Below are 16,368 nucleotides of genomic sequence, written 5' to 3' on the forward strand. Positions count from 1 at the left end.
ATTTAGAGATGTCTAGGTAAAATAAAATATATCAGCAAAAGTATGATTATTCCACATCTCTTTTCTAGAGGCAACTCTTGATACTTTTTCTAATTATCTGTCTCCTTGTCTAGTTTTTTTAAATTTAAATCTTCAAACATCCCATTATTTAGCTTTTATATAAGGTCTCCTCTGCTACTGAGTCAGCTTTGCCTCCTTCAAAATTCAATCTGATTAGTTTGCCTGTTTTTATTCTGAGATCATATTAGGAGCTTTAAACTGAGTTTTAACCTTATTCTGAATTCTTACTCTGAATTATTCTGAGCTCACTTTGAGACTTTGAGTAAGGACATTTTCACAGGATGATTCTGGAAATAGTGTTGCTGTGTGTGATGTTAATATTCTAGAATATAAATTAGACTTTGGGGACTCTTGAATGTTTGGTAATTTGAATTTGCATTTTTCTTTCACAGAGATGGATAACTGCCCCAATATCATAAACCATCTCAGAGTCAATAAGTTTATTTCACTGCCAGTCTTTGTACATTTGACATATATTTTGCATCTTATTATAAGATAGGCAGGTTTTTAGTTGTAAGTTGTAATGATCATGTTTGTCTCTGTGATATGTCAGGATTTCCAAAAAATAGAGCTTTGAAACAGACTAATTATCATTTTTTAAAATAAATGTACACAGATTGGAGATAGCCAGTCCTGAGAATTGTACATTTTGGATATAATGACAGGATTTGCCTTCTGCCAAGACAGATAATATTTCACAAACAAGACTAAACATTTCAATAAGTTGATGTTTGAACCTCACTGTTAAATCTTCTGTGATGACAACTGAATTAGTATTTTAGTGTCCAAACAGGCAAATGATAATAGTATTCTCTCCTGTTCAAACAGGATTGTAAGCTGAATAAAAATATTAGTTAACAGTTCTGGGTTCTATTGAGAGAATGAAGGCACATCACGGAGAGAGGACAAAGAACTCAAATGGTCACAAGCACAACCTATCTTTTTATTGATTAGCAAGAAGTGCCCACCAAAGACCATTGGCTTTTTAAATCAGAACAGAGCAGTAGACAAGGTTCTGGAGTAACCTTACATGGAATCACTGCCTACCAGAGATACAACTTTTCATACAGATTCCATCCCACAGTAGACTGTGCATTTAAATCTGCCCAAGAGCCCCAGAGACAGTGACTCAGTTCCATGACCTGCTAGCTTAAATGTTGTCTCACTTGATCTTCACTGGTTTTCCAATTTCAGGCTTATATATTCCTGTTTATTAATTCTTTTACTAAGCTGGGAGACTTTTGGAAGAGAAACATAGTAATGAATGTGTATCTTTAAAGTATAAGACACAAAAATTATTAGTACAAACTGTACAGATGAGAAACCCAAGAGTAAGGAAATTCAAAGAACTTGCTCAAAATCACAGATTATGGAAATATGAATTTAAATTCAGTTGTATGTATTATCAAGGAACAGATATTCCTTATATGCCAGCATAGCCAGAAAAACTTGTGACACAGAAAACCATATCCTGCTCAAATCTTCAGTCTGTGGCATTCATTCACTATACAATTTAATGTGATCACATTTCAGAAACATATGGACTAAAACAGAAAGGCATTTTAACTTCACATCAATACTCTATGTTTTTCTACAAAGGAAAACAATGCTATGTTACTGAGGGTGATATAAGATTGTGAATAATAAATAGCTGAAGATAATGGTTTTAGAAGATTGTGAGTTCTTTGAAATCTCTTCTGCAATCCAAGAGTAAGCCTAAATTCCAAGATGACTGAATAAAGTTTATTTAGAGCATTCATATTTTAAGACAGTATTATAAGGTTTTCATGAGTTTTTTATTGTGATTTACTCTTAACATCAATTGACATAAGTGTGCAAAATAGCAAATTTTTATTAATTCAAAAGTAAGTTGATGAATGAGTCATTGAACTGTTTCCAAGACTCCACCTTGAAGGCCTATCAACCTACAATATACATTCCCATTAGTGGTGGTATTAATTATGCTGAGCCAGTTATATATATATAACTGTGACTACAGATGAATTTCAATATACAAAACTCTTCTCAAGGGCTTTAGTGGTATTAACATTTTTTGATTTTTGTTGTCATGAACCAACGTATGTTAGTGCATTTTTGTGAGTGATTCTTGTAGTTAGTCCTGTTGAGAACTGACATAAGCTAATTTGGGCAGTCATGGTTATCTGGTTCTTCTTTCTAGGTAAGTATTGATAGCCTCTTATGATTTGAAATAGAACTCTTTGTCCACAATGTTTCAATTAAATTATGTGCCAGGATGAATTCTACCACACATATAAATGTTTACCAGCAAAAAGGTGCTAAATAATTTTAAGTTTGTTGAATTTCCAACTCTGAAGAGTTTTGGGCTGTGAAATCGCCATATCTATATGTGTTCTTTGTTTTTCTATATTTCTGGAAAATCCTCATATTTTTAGCCCATCTTATTTCTACTAATAAAATCATTTTTATCATCCTTATGCTAATTAACTAACTATCCTGCTCTTCTGTTATCTATGGTTGATGTTTGTTTTGGGTGTTCATAGACTCCTAACTGTACTCTTTAAATTGCTCTTGACCTTGAAGTGTGTATTTTGAGTAGATTATGTCAAATGTTAACTAACCACCACTAGGACATTCATTAAAGTGGATTCATGCATAAAGGCACATACATACACATACCCTACAATATCCATGCTTTAAATAAATTACAGATAATATAAAACACCTTGGGAAGAAGTCTCTTCTTTAAAATGAGGAGAAGTTTTGGGTATCCTTTTAAGCTACATATTTTGGAAGTTTCTCAAAGTTTCTAAAATAAGTATGGCAGCTTCCTCTAGTTTCCTGATGTGCTACAGATCTTTTTCTGTTATATACCTTTGGATATTTTAAGTTATCCTGTTATATAATTTCAATTTCCTTGACTTTTGAAGATAATCTACTAATATTGAGTATCTACTGTGTGTCTGTGGGTCTACTCATATGAGTCATGTCACTATTTACATTTTCAAAATGACCAACTTAACATATTAATTTAAAATTTCTAGATCAAAGCATTTATTTTAAATCATCTTGATCCTACAAAAATGATATATATTCATATATACAAATATATATATAAACATATACACATAAAATAACTCATAAAATATTTATAAAATATTTTAGAAACATTTATGTCATACTTAAAATTTTAGATATATATTTATATATTTTATATAAGTATAAATTATATCCTTACAAATTATATATATATACTTTAAATATTCAAAAATGCTAAAATTCAATTAGGCTTATCTAATATATTATAATTATATATAACCATTTTTAAAAGTGCCTATGTGATTTTTTTAATTCAATAAACAAATTTGAATGCTAAGTTTGTCCAACTTAAAAATCTGTATGATAGAAAAATAATGTAGCATATATGGTCTAGTTTATAAAAACAGTATTGCTACTATAATGGATAATTCAAAGTATTTGGGAGAAAACATAATATTTTGGTCTCACATATAAAGTGTTAAACAGATATAATCCATATGTGTCCATATATTTGTCTATACCTATCTATCACCTGTCTCTTAATCATTTCTGTTAATGAATAACTGACTGCTCCATAATCCTTTCTCCATTTCCCATATTTCACTGAAGGTGCTAAGTGAGATGCTCTCTTTCCCAGTTATGGGAGACCATGTGATTGAATTCTAGCTGATGTGATACAGGAAAAGCTTTGGCTTATCTGATAAAAAGAATAGATGGAGCTAGTACTGCCCTTCCTCCTTCTTAACTCACCACCTTTAATGGACTTGTTATCTTAGAGGCTGAACCAACTATCTTGCTAAAATTAAGAGAAAAACATAGGACAAGAAAAAGTCAGTATGCTAATAACAGTGGCACAGAAAGATAGAAGCCAAGGCCTTGATGATGTTAAGTAGCTGAACAAATGCCAGTAACTCCCTTGCCTCTGGACATCAAGCTTTGGGTTTAAGTCGTCAGTTACTTGCAGCTATAGTCATTACAGTTGATGTGTGTGTGTGTGTGTATAACTTATAATTTCTCCAAAAAGCTTTATGCCTTTGTAATTTGATTTTTTTCTTCAGCTAGATTACTAATTATAATAAACTAAGTTTAACTAAAACTTAATTTTTATAGAGCAGTCTTAGGTTCACAGAGAAATTGAACAGAAGGCTCAGACTTCCCTCATACCACCTGTCCCCACACATGCATAGACTCCTCCATTATCAAAATGATGAATTGATGAATCTACATTGACACATCAGAAAATCAGTTAATTTTGATTGACATCTGAATGACCATAAGACTAATTTATACTGAATATTATAGTTTAAAATAATCTTATTTTTTTGTTGTTCTATTTCTGGATATAAGATCTTTTCACTAAATTTCTAACAATTATTGCCTAGGCAGTAATTGCAAAACTATTTATCTGTCCCTCTGCTCTAAATCTAAATATTTGTTTGGCTGCATAAGTTAAATCAATTTTTTTTTCTTTTTTCACTGAAAGAACACATTAGCCTACTATAGAATTAGTCTTGGACAGAAAAAAAAATGGGGATATTTTTCATCCCAACAATCATAGAATTTTGTATACATCTATAGAACTGAGCAGCAGGCATCATTAGGTGACTTCAGCTGGCCTAGAAATACAGAGTAATAAGAGAGTATCTGTATTGAGTATATGAGTATATCCATAAGAAAAACTTAACATCACAACATGCAAAATGATGCCCAGTGAATGATTCTTCTGGACCTTATATACTTACTGGCTTCTTGTTTTCATTGAAAGAGATGTAAAAACATCATTTTCCATTGTTCTTCATGTTCTTTTTAACCTACTCAGCGCTTCCTTATTGGAAATCATCCATCCATCTAGGAAACAAATTTACATAGGCTCACAACCACCAAAATCAAGGGGAATGGGAAATTCCCAACTACCTTTTCACTTCTCCCGATGATGCACAGAGAAAGAAAAACAGCTTCTAATGTACAAGCCCCATTTAAACTTTCATTGTGTCTCATAAAAGCTATACATGATTGAGTGAAAAATATTAAATGGCAGTTGAATTCTTTGCCAAAATCCTATGTATCACAGATTAAACCCTTTGGGGAGAGTGATTCTAACAGTGCTTTGTACCCAATATTTAAGGAAGTGGAAGTAAAGAACAGTGCTTGGTTTTCTGATGTTTTATTAAAAAATCGCCATAAGTTGCACTAAAACAATTATTGCTTCTTCCTCACCCTAAAGGGACAAGTTACTGAATGTAATAAGTAGCTCAGTTCTCTATTTGAGACACGTTGTAAATTGGTGCTTATGATTTTTTAAAATTATCATTAGTCGAAATTGTCTCAACAGCCGTCTTTAAAGACTTGGCTCTTGCAAAGGCAGTGATTCATGCTCAGTTATGAAGCTCAAACACAGTACATTTACTACCTAAAATATTTCTTTGCCAAACAGAGGCTGATGCATTGAGCCAGTTGTCAGAGTAATAACAATCAAATAAAAATGAGTGAGGAATAGAGGAGTTCTGCTTGTTTGTTTGCTTTGCCCTAAAACATTATTTAGGTTCTTTTTCTCTCAGAAAGAAGCACTTCCATTGTCTTTACCTTGCAGTCATCTTTTCCAGGATTATCATAAAACAAGTATTATTGATTACTGGCTTCCTTTTTTGTTGGTGTGTATTGACCACAAAAATAAACTTCAATTCCGTGTGGTGCAGTCACTAACTTAATTAATTAAGGCATTAATTAAGGATTCTGGGAAGGAATTAAAGTATTACATTTTAGTAGTATGTGTTACTATTTTTAGTGTTCACATGTCAATGTTAAAAGCTGAAAAAGAAGTGTATATATGTGTGTGTGTGTGTGTGCGTGTGCGTGTGCGTGTGCGTATAGGTACTTATAATAAATTTATTATAGCCCCAAATCATATTAGTTATCAATTGCTATTATAAATAATAAAAGTAAATCACTTTAACAGCATGCTTCACATAGCAATATACAGAGATCTCATGGACTTACTTTGTGAATGTAGACAGCTTTGAAAATTGGTATGATATGCTTTGGGATTCCATATATTCATCTAACAGAGTGGCTTACTTCTAATTAAATTACAAGCTTCTTATTTATGCTTCTTGTTATTCTATAAAGTATTTTTAGAAAGTGCATGGATTAATCAATTAACACAGTGTTTCTCTTATTCCAAATGCATTATTAGTTGTTTCACTGAGTTTAAGAAGCACTATAAAGTGAACTCGTAGAATTAAGCATGACTTTACATCTAAACAAACTGTATTGTGTTAGATCAATTCAGTTATATAACTACCTAATGTAATGATGAGAACTGGGCTAAGTCCTATGGGGGAAATTAAGAAAAGCGAAACCTGTTCTTGGTAATTTATTAGTTAACTGAAGAGAGCAGAAATTACCTAAGAAACTGTATGGTAAGTTGTAGAATATGGTGCCAAATGAGAAGAGATATTTGGTAGCACTGATCTCCCACCAACTACTCTTGTGTACTCATGCGAATCTTAATCCAAGTTGCTGGATTTTATTTATCATATGGCTCTATCCCACTTACACCTACACTACATTCCCCCAAGAGATCTAAAACAAAGGTTTTAATAGGTTAATTAGGGAAAACAGGATTATTTATAAAGGGTAAAAAGATGAAAAAAAACCCACTTCATTGTTTGTTCTCTTTACACTAAGAATATATATCTATAAATGAATCACTATGCTGTACACCAGAAATTAACAAAACATTGTAAATCGACTGTGCTTGAATTAAAAAAAAAAAGAATGTAGTTGGGAGGGAACTGAAATTCAGTGGAGGTGGGAGGATCCCAGGTGGCTGATCTCAGGAGGTGAAAATAGTGACTGTGATTACGATTGCAGGCACCAGGATAGGTGGGATAGTTAGAACTCTGTTGAACCACTGAAGATCTCTGCCTAGATCAACTGTTCATGGGGTTCTTAAGAGTGAAACTGTTATGTCTCTAAGGTCTTAACCTGATTTACATAACCAAAACTCTCCAGATATGGCAAACTAAAGAATAGGTCTGAGATAGCAAACCTGAGAATTATGGATCCTCAACCACTTTTCGACCTGAGGTAGTCCATTAACTGAGCCTTGTGTGAAGACAGAACTACCTGTTTTGGAAGATGGATCTCAATAGAACACTACAAATACATATAATGAATTTCTCCCTAGCCTTCCTCAGAGTTGCCTAGAGCCATTTTCCTGGCAAACTGTGTCCAGGAAAGCTGTACCTTAGTGTCTTCATCAGTAAAACGAAGTAATTATGGTCACTATCATATAAATTGCTTTGAGGATTAAGGAAAATATAATACCTCTGAAGTACATAGACTGATACTTGGTTCATAATAAGAGTTTAATGATGTTAGTCATCATTATTAAAATTCAACTTTTTACAACTGTTCTTCTCCTCAGGAAATGTGCCATATTTGTATTTTAGGAGTTTTTGCTGTTAGCTATAAAAAAGAATGATTATTTAAAGGCAAGTTGAAGCACCAAAATGGGCCAGTGTGGAAGTTGTGTGATGGATGTTTTTAAAAGTCCCTCAAATTGTCCCCTGTTTAATTAGAACTATGCTTTCCTTGAACTTATGATTGTCCCTGTAGATAAAGCTTTGTCTCAGAAGAGGTAATCACCCTCCTCTAAAATTCAGTAGCACTTCTTTTGTATCACTAATTGCATTGCATTATAGTTAGCTGCTTCTGTGTATGCTTCCCCTGAAGATGAGCTCCTTATGATCCAAGGGAAAATGTTACAGGAGACTTGGGGGCAGGAAATCGGAATAAACATCTACACTCCTCCATTTAATGGCCTTTGCATTTTACCTTGCAAATACCATTTTCCTTATATTTCAAGTGGAAATAACAATATAATCCAAGTCCCTCTCTGTTAGCCTTACATTGTTATGTGGTGAAATGGTAAGAGCCTGAGATTCAGAGTCAGCCCTCTCAAGTTTGAACTCAGCCCAGCCATCACCGTCAGTGTGACCTAGCTGATTTATCCACACTCCCAGTGTTTCTGTTTCCTCCTCTCCAATGCAAGGTTAATATGAGGATTAAGAGGACCAATTCGTACAAAGCACTGAGAGCAATGCCTAGCACGTAGTGATTGCTCAGTATATGTTAAATTACTAGTGAAAAAATCAATTAATATACACATAAATGTTTCATAAACTGCTAATACAGATATTCATTATTAGGACGAACTGCTTTAAAATGTGAATAAATGAACAAGTTAATTAATGAACAACTCTTTTTACTTTAACTATATGATATGTATTAATTTGTATACATATATACATATATTTTTTTTAAACCAGAGAAGATTAATGTATTTACAGGTCAATTCTGCTTTCATAACTGTTTAAGACTGAAATGGTGAGCTACAACTTCACATTTGGAATAAGTTAAAGATGGTTACATCTAGCCTTAAAAAAGCCTGCTATCCCTCAAGGTGTCCTTGACTTGGACAGTCAGGGTCTGGGTTTACAATAGGCGAGAACCGGTCCTCTCCTCACCGTATGCTCTCTTGCCAGTTGTTATAACAGCCACTACTGCCCCTTCCCATAGTTCTGAGGCAAGAAACATTCTCTCTCTCTCTGTGTTTTTATATAGTTGAATGCAGTGGTTTTTCTTCCTTAAAAAATAACATTTGTTTAACATGCCTGATGTTTTAGAAAGAAATTTAACACAACAGTAAAAGTGTCCTTACAGGTTAATATTTATATTTTTAGAAAATCATTCCTTTAAAAAACACTCCATTTTTCTGTTCTTGAAGACTGTATGTTGTTTAAGTAATTTGCAATATAACACTGAAGTGGTGTTTTATATACAACTTAAATAACTTTTTATGTTTTATTCCATGATTTTATATAGTGCCCTACTGACATTTGCCATCCATATCTGAAATCCCATATTATTGCTGGCTTCATAGATTGCAGCAATAAAATAGTATGCAAGATTGAACATTTACCACAAATCTCAAAAACCTGCAGGAGGAAATGGGCTCCGAAATGTAATGTTTTAAAATGACTTAGTGAAGCAGGGATTTCAGTAAATTTCATTTGCTCAAAAACTGCTAAAATTGCCCAGCACTTAGAATAATAAATAGAACTAGACATTTGTAATTAATACCTAACTTTAAAATAATTCAGAGCATTGTTATTTTATGTAAATGCCTTTGAAATACAAATATATCTTGTTCTAATGGAGCTTATGATTTTTAAAAATCCTAATTTAATTTTCTTTATATTTACTTTTATTAAAAATACTCAAAAATGTAATGAATTACATTATCAATTAACAATATAATCATGAGACCATATTATGTATCTGTAGTCTCCTTCTTAAATGCTTTCTTAATAATACTTTTTTGTCAGTCTACAGAAATATGCTTATAGGTCTTACCAAAAACCCAGAAACCAAAAAACCCAGAAAGATCTCTAAAAATACCATAAAGTGCAACAAACTAAACAGAATTGGCTTATTCTGAATCTTTCCAAATGATGGTTTCCAGGTTTGCAACTGGGACTTTTTGTTTTAATAGTCAAATCCTTCCTTTATATATATATTTTTCTTGAATTTATCATTTACAAAACAAATTCTTATCTCCACAGCCAGACTATTAAGTCTGACTTAAATTAAGGTACTCAGAGGAATAAGAGGTCATCAAGTGGAGTAGTGCTAATGTTGCTTTTTGGGATAAATGTTGTGTCTGGAATTCTTTTTGGAGCAGGCGAAGTAAAAATAACTAAAGCATAGATGAAAGTAAATGACAAAAATACACAAGTGCTGTTTTAGACTAAATATGAGTCTATATTTACTTGTTCTTACCTCTCATCTGAAACTGATGAAAACTAGATCATATTCAAAGACCCTTTCAATTTTAAAATAAAAAGTTTTCAGAATATTCCTACATCACAAACTGTTTAAATTAGACTTTGGAGCTTGGTGGTATTAAAGATCTAATTTGACTCATGTGTTAACCAGCTTCCAAGATGGTCCCCAGTGGTTTACACTTCTTGGTAGTCACATCTTTGTGTATCCCCTCCCACATTGTACCAGCTTTGGTCTGTGTGACCAACATAGCACAGCTGAAGTGATGATGCTATGTCATTTCTGAGATTAGATTTTTAAAGCATGGTGGCTTCTCTCTTGGGCATGCTCGCTAAGTTCCTCTCTTGGGTCACTCAGTCTGGAGGAGGTGATCTGCCAGATCCTGAGTGAGCCTTTGAAAAGGTCCATATGGTGTATAACTAAACTTTGCTGCCAACAGTCACATGAGTGGATTTAGAAACAGATCCTCTAGCCCTAACCAACTATGGCCCTACCTGTTAGCTTGGCTACAAACTCATGAGAGCTTCTGAGCCAGAACTACCCACTTGAGCCTTTCCCAGATTCCTGACCCTCAGAAAATGTGTGAGGTAATAACTTTTTAAGTGTCTGTGTTTGGGGTGATTTGTTATACAGCACTAGGTAAGTAATACAACTCACAAAGGAAAAAACAAGGCCCCAAATTTCACACCCTTCATAGCAAATCAGGATCAGTGAACTGGCCATGGATAATTAAATGGCTTAAGGCCCACAAGCAAATCATTTTGCTCTAAAAGGAAATGTTTCTCATATGCATATAAAAGTATTTGATCTATATTCTTAATCTCATGCAACAGCCCTCTGGGAAAGCCTCTCTGAGATGATCCTGGGATCTCCTATATTCCCTGGTCCCACTGTGTACACGTACACATTTATCCCAATTACATAAATTATTCTTTGTTTATCTTCTTCATTTCTAGATTGAAATTTCTTGAGGACAGGGACTTTCTTTTTACCAATTGTAATTCCTGTTATATAGTAGTTACTTAATATACATCAGTCAAATAAATACATGTCTGAATTACCATACTGTAGTTATCCTAAGATCCAAGCAAGAAATAAAAATCGTTTTAAAGTAAAAGGAAATTGTCATCATAAGCACAGTTTAGACAAAAAGAAATTGGACAGTCTTAAAGGATATTTTCCAGACCCACTGTCTGTTAACAGTTGCAGCCCCCAGGTTCCATGCCTCCTTGCTCCAGAGGGTCCTGAATGCATGCTAACAAAACTTGTCTATTTTCTGCTTATCTCTCCCTGCCACTCTTCTCTTGATACATTTCCTTAGCTCTAAACTTGTGATTCAAGATTGCATTTCAAGGACCCCCCCCCCCCCATGCCAATCCACATTTTAAATTGAAATACCTTAGAAGCAGAACTACATATACACATCCCTAGCTGGGCTATCTAGCAGTGTTGGTGTGAACCATTAATGAGTCCTTTTTGCTTCTCACCCCGGAACCCCTGGATTACACATCTGTTGGCAGGCACCTTGGTATACAGATCACCTGAAGCCACTGCACCAGGAAACAGAACCTCCACATTTGCCAAATATGTGGCCAGACGAATCATTTTACCTGAAATTTAAGGAAATCACGGGAAATAAATGGGAAGTTCAAAATAAATTGACATTTTATTTTATTTAGATAGAAATATCATTTCTGGTATTTCAGATTGAGTCATCATTGACTATTAGCAAGGCTGGGTCTTAATATCTATTTGATTTAATAATTGATTAAATACTTGTATTTATATTCTACCATCTTCTTTTCCTAAAGAGTTGCAGGTTTCCTAACTTAAAGTGAGCAGATAACATTTGTGTTTCAGTTAATGGCTGATTTGTGTGTTGGATGCAAAGATTCCACCAGTGATTTATTTCATTAAGTCAGTAATCATTTCAGCTGCAATAACCTTCAGTCACAGGCAGCTAATGCTGCAATAATGATTTCTGAGAAAGCTAATGCTAGAAGCCTCTAGCCATATTTGCAAATAAGTCCATGTATCATGATGTTCAAACATTGATCCAGGGAGCACAAGTCTTTGGTGACTTTTGCAGCATAGCTTGCAGACAGTAATTTTTAGAGAGCGTAAAGATTGATTAAGGAGAAGAGAAACTAATCACAGATTCCTCCAGTCTTATAGTTTTAAAAGACTATGAAAGATGATGGTGTGCATACCATACAACTACGATTATCTTAAATTAGCTCACTTAAGGCCAAAGTAGTAATGTCAACTATCAGGTTTTATTTTTATTTTATTTCACATATCTAAAATCAGTGTTGGCGGAAGTAGGTCACTCATTCTGAAAGACAAATGGAAGACAGAAAATTATACAGAAGTTATTTTCAAAGTACTGCAGACTCATTGGCATTACGTATAAAAATTCCTCTCCAGTCAATTATCTGATAATGACGTGGATAAGCATTTGGCTAAAAGTAGAGTGAATGCCTTTTTAAAGAAAAATACAAATAAGCCGGCATTTCCCAGACCCTCTTTGCTTTAAATAATAACCAAAATATGTTAGTACTTCTAAATTAAAAGTCACAGATTTTCTCTTCAAAGCTCAATTACTATCAGCATTTTTTATTATTAATATTTTGAATACTATGAAAATAAACACTTTTTTCCCCTTAGTTTAACAATGACCAAAGCTTGTAGATTAAGGCAAATGAAGGTCTGTTTCAGTGGGTTTTTGAAATCAGCTTTAGTGTCTGAGCTACTTTTTGCATTTGTGTCTGTATGTTTTTATGCGCATAGTTTTTCATTTTAAAAGTGGAAAATTGCTTCATCTGTAACACTTAACATAGCATTGAGAATGAATCCATGGTATTGAAAAAATGAGGTCATCTGGATGCTAATGACTTGCAAACTCGTATTTGTTCCAAAACTGTTCTCTGAACTTCATACAAGCAACTACCTACTTGGCATTTCCACTCTGATGCTTAAAGCCATTCCAAACTCAAAATATCCAAAATAAAACACATGTTCTCCCTGTCCACCTCTCTCCTTCTCTAATCAAAGCTGTCAAACAACTATTACGGCCTCTTAAGTGTTCCCTCAGCATACACTCATGCTCTCTTCCAATTCTTCCACTTCCTGCTGTCTGAGCTATCTTTTCAAGATGCAAATCTGATTATGCAATCAGTTCAGAAAACTCACTGAAGTTTGAGACCTGTTTCTTGATTATTCTTAGATTCTTTTACTTTTAATTGGTAACTGGAGATAAAGAAATCATACATGAAAGTTCAGGAAAGCAAGCTTACCTTTTTTCCTCCTTCTTTCTTCATCTTTTGGCTCATAAAGGAGAGTCAGTGATGGGTGGGAAGGACCTTGCTCATAGATGAGACCAGGCTTCACAGTCTCCCTCTCTGGCAGAAGCTAGTACATCTTAAGGAAGACAAAGGAAAATAAAAGAGGTAGTCTCAAAGCTTGATGGTCCTCAAGACTTTGGGTCATTGTCCAATCAAGGGAGAGATAACCTTGCCTTAAGCTGGTCTTAGTGGTGTTAGCAGAGACCAGGGTACATATTCTCAATGGGTTAAAGGATCTCCATAGATGAGGCACAGTGTTTCTTTGATTTTGAGGCTATCTGCTGTAGCCAAAGTTCAAGAAGTTTTTGCTGGATATTCCTAGCTTCTTGACTCTAATCTTCATATGACTAATTAGTGATAATTCTCACTTCCTCAATTTTATGCCCAGAGGCGTCTATTAATTAGTTAATAGTCTGAGTGCAAGTTTAAGGGGGTCTTTTTACCTGACGTGAAAAGTAGCCAGCAAGCCAGCACCGGTCTTTCCTCCACTGATTATTATAATACTCAATACTTAAATTACCTTTAGGACAAGGAGAAGAAAAATCCTACCATAGTTTATAATACCCTTGGCCTTTTAAAATTTCTAAACAGTTTTATGCTTCTTTTAGTCTCAGAGCTTGCAAATGTCGTACTATGTGTGAAGTACCTTCTACCTTCATCTAGTTAATGTATCCTTCAGGTCTCAAGTTTAGTGTCATTTCCTCATCCAAGATGAGGTCCTATTTCTGCATTACCTGTGTCAGTGAACTCTTCTACTGCAAAACATTCACTGCTGTGTTTATACTTGTGATAATTTAATTGATTTACATCCCTACTATTAGAATGTAAGTTTCATGTGGCCATAGGTCACATATATTATGTGTGTAGTGCCTTATACACAGTGTGCTCAATGAATGTTTGTTAAGTGGATCAATTCATTTAAATAAGAGAACAAAAATAAATCTTATAAATCTGTAAACATACATAACAAATGCAAAAGTATAATTTTACATAGGGGTATTGGTTATAGGCAGTTAGATACTGGAACAATAAATGTCTTTGTTATATATCATTTAAAAAATATACCTTATTAGAATATAATAGAAAAAGAAATGGGATTATCAGAATTGTGCAAATAAAGTATTGTGCACCCTAATATTAATTTCAATTTGTAGGGTTAATAGTAACTATTTTTAATGTCTAGAAATTGAATATATTATAAGAATGAGACAAAATCAACTGTTTTCGAAATGTGTATGATATCAGTAAGTCTCCATTACACAGGTTTCACCAGGGGCTGAAGTGAATGAAGGCATTTATGCCATTTTAAGTGTACTGATAGAGGACTCCAGTCAGGACTCAGCTTCATTTCAGCACTATTTCTCCTTCCTCCAATGAAAAAAAAAATTGAATAAAGATATATAGAGTATTTGAAAATCTAATCCATCTACACTCTGTCAGTTGTATCATAGCTGAAGCCAAAAGGAATTTTGACAAATAGCATGTTTCCCCCTGCTTTTCTCCGTGTGTTAATAAGCAGGATTTCTTTTACAACACAATTAAAGCTTATTTCACAACATAACCAAATGTTCACAAGGATTCTGAGGTAAGATTTAATGTCAAAGAAAGCCATTGTCCAGTGCAAAATCAATGACCTGGTCAAGTTAAAGACATATTTTAAACCCAATTATGTTGGATGGCAAGTCTAATGAGACCATTCAACAACTATTATCGTATTAGACATAAATTCAACCACCAACGTCAAACATCATTAGTTTTAATTGCTTGGGGATTTAGAAATTCATTTTTATGAAATATTGTTTTGTTGAATACTGGGAAGATTTTTTTCACTTATTTCCCATAATTACCATTAGGAAAAGTATAAAATTGTTGCATCTACTATATTATAGAAAATTTTAAAACCATGGCACAACTATGCCAAGAAATTAAAGTCTAAAAAAACATAAAATGAGCTTGAATAAGAAGTTGAATGCTGTAGCAGAGATGATGAAATTATTTGGTTATTATATAATATGAGAGAAAACATTTAGATTCAAATATACAACCTGGATTAATAGATTTAGGATAATGCCTATTTTTGGCAGGTGTTCAATAATAATTGAAATGAACATCACAGATGTTACAATATTTTTGTCTTTTAATATTAAAATCATTTAATTCTGCCTAGCCTGTAGCATAGCACTTTGGTGTTTTATCAAGAAAATTATATTATAAGAAATCATGTGTTGTATCAGTTTAGAATTTGACCAAATTACCTATACCTGAAATATCCTGATAATTTAAAAGTATTTAAATTATTCTTTGCCTGTGATATTTATTTTGCCTGTGATATACTTTGCGTATATAAAGATAGAGAACTATAGATTTTTCATTTCTTGCCTTTTGAGTTTGCATAATGCTCAGATCTATTAGTCTCTTTTATCTTATTCTTTTCTATGTGCTTCGTAGGTAATAGCATTCAATTTACTTTTAGGAAGAGCTATAAATTATGTAACAATTCCTGCCTACCCCCTTTTTACTACTAAACTAGACCTTTTTCCACCTCAGCAGGAAACGATATTGTGTTATGACAGAGTGGTGTGTGAAAATAAAATATATGGACTTTGGTTTTTGAACTCCAAACCCACCATTTTAGAAGGGTAAAGAGGCTGACATCTGAGCACAATATATTCTCTCATTGCCAGTGACCATTACCTCCCATTACAAAATGAGGTTGTCCTAGGTTCCATTATAAATTTTCTTCAGTGTTTGTAACTCAGCTATAAAACAGGCTCTGAGACAGAAACTCAACATGGGGATTCAGCTCTGGGGTGCTTTATTTTAATTCTAGTTTAGTTTAAGTTGGATAGCTATTTTGCAATAACAGGAGAGTAGTGGGGGGAAAAAAAGTAAATATGGCAATGTAGCATGTCTGTTTCTGCATTCCTGTAGCTAGGAAATTAATTTTTTTCTAAAATGCAGGTTTTTTTCGGATTGTTAGTTGGAGACACAATTGTATTGTTTAAAGGAGAGATATTAAAAATCATTGAATAGGCAAGAAACTAACACTCCAACACACTTAGATGAAAAATAACTAGTGTCTTCCTGTAGGCATTTA

General features: G+C 33.5%; 1 long non-coding RNA gene across 1 annotated transcript in view; it reads left to right on the forward strand.

Annotated features, from left to right (window-relative positions):
• Window positions 1-16,368, forward strand: part of LOC116668992 — a 294,519-nt gene that overhangs the window by 235,883 nt on the left and 42,268 nt on the right. The window lies entirely within an intron of this gene.

The sequence above is a fragment of the Camelus ferus genome, chromosome 15 (genome assembly GCF_009834535.1).
Source record: "Camelus ferus isolate YT-003-E chromosome 15, BCGSAC_Cfer_1.0, whole genome shotgun sequence".
Taxonomy (NCBI): Eukaryota; Metazoa; Chordata; class Mammalia; order Artiodactyla; family Camelidae; genus Camelus; species Camelus ferus.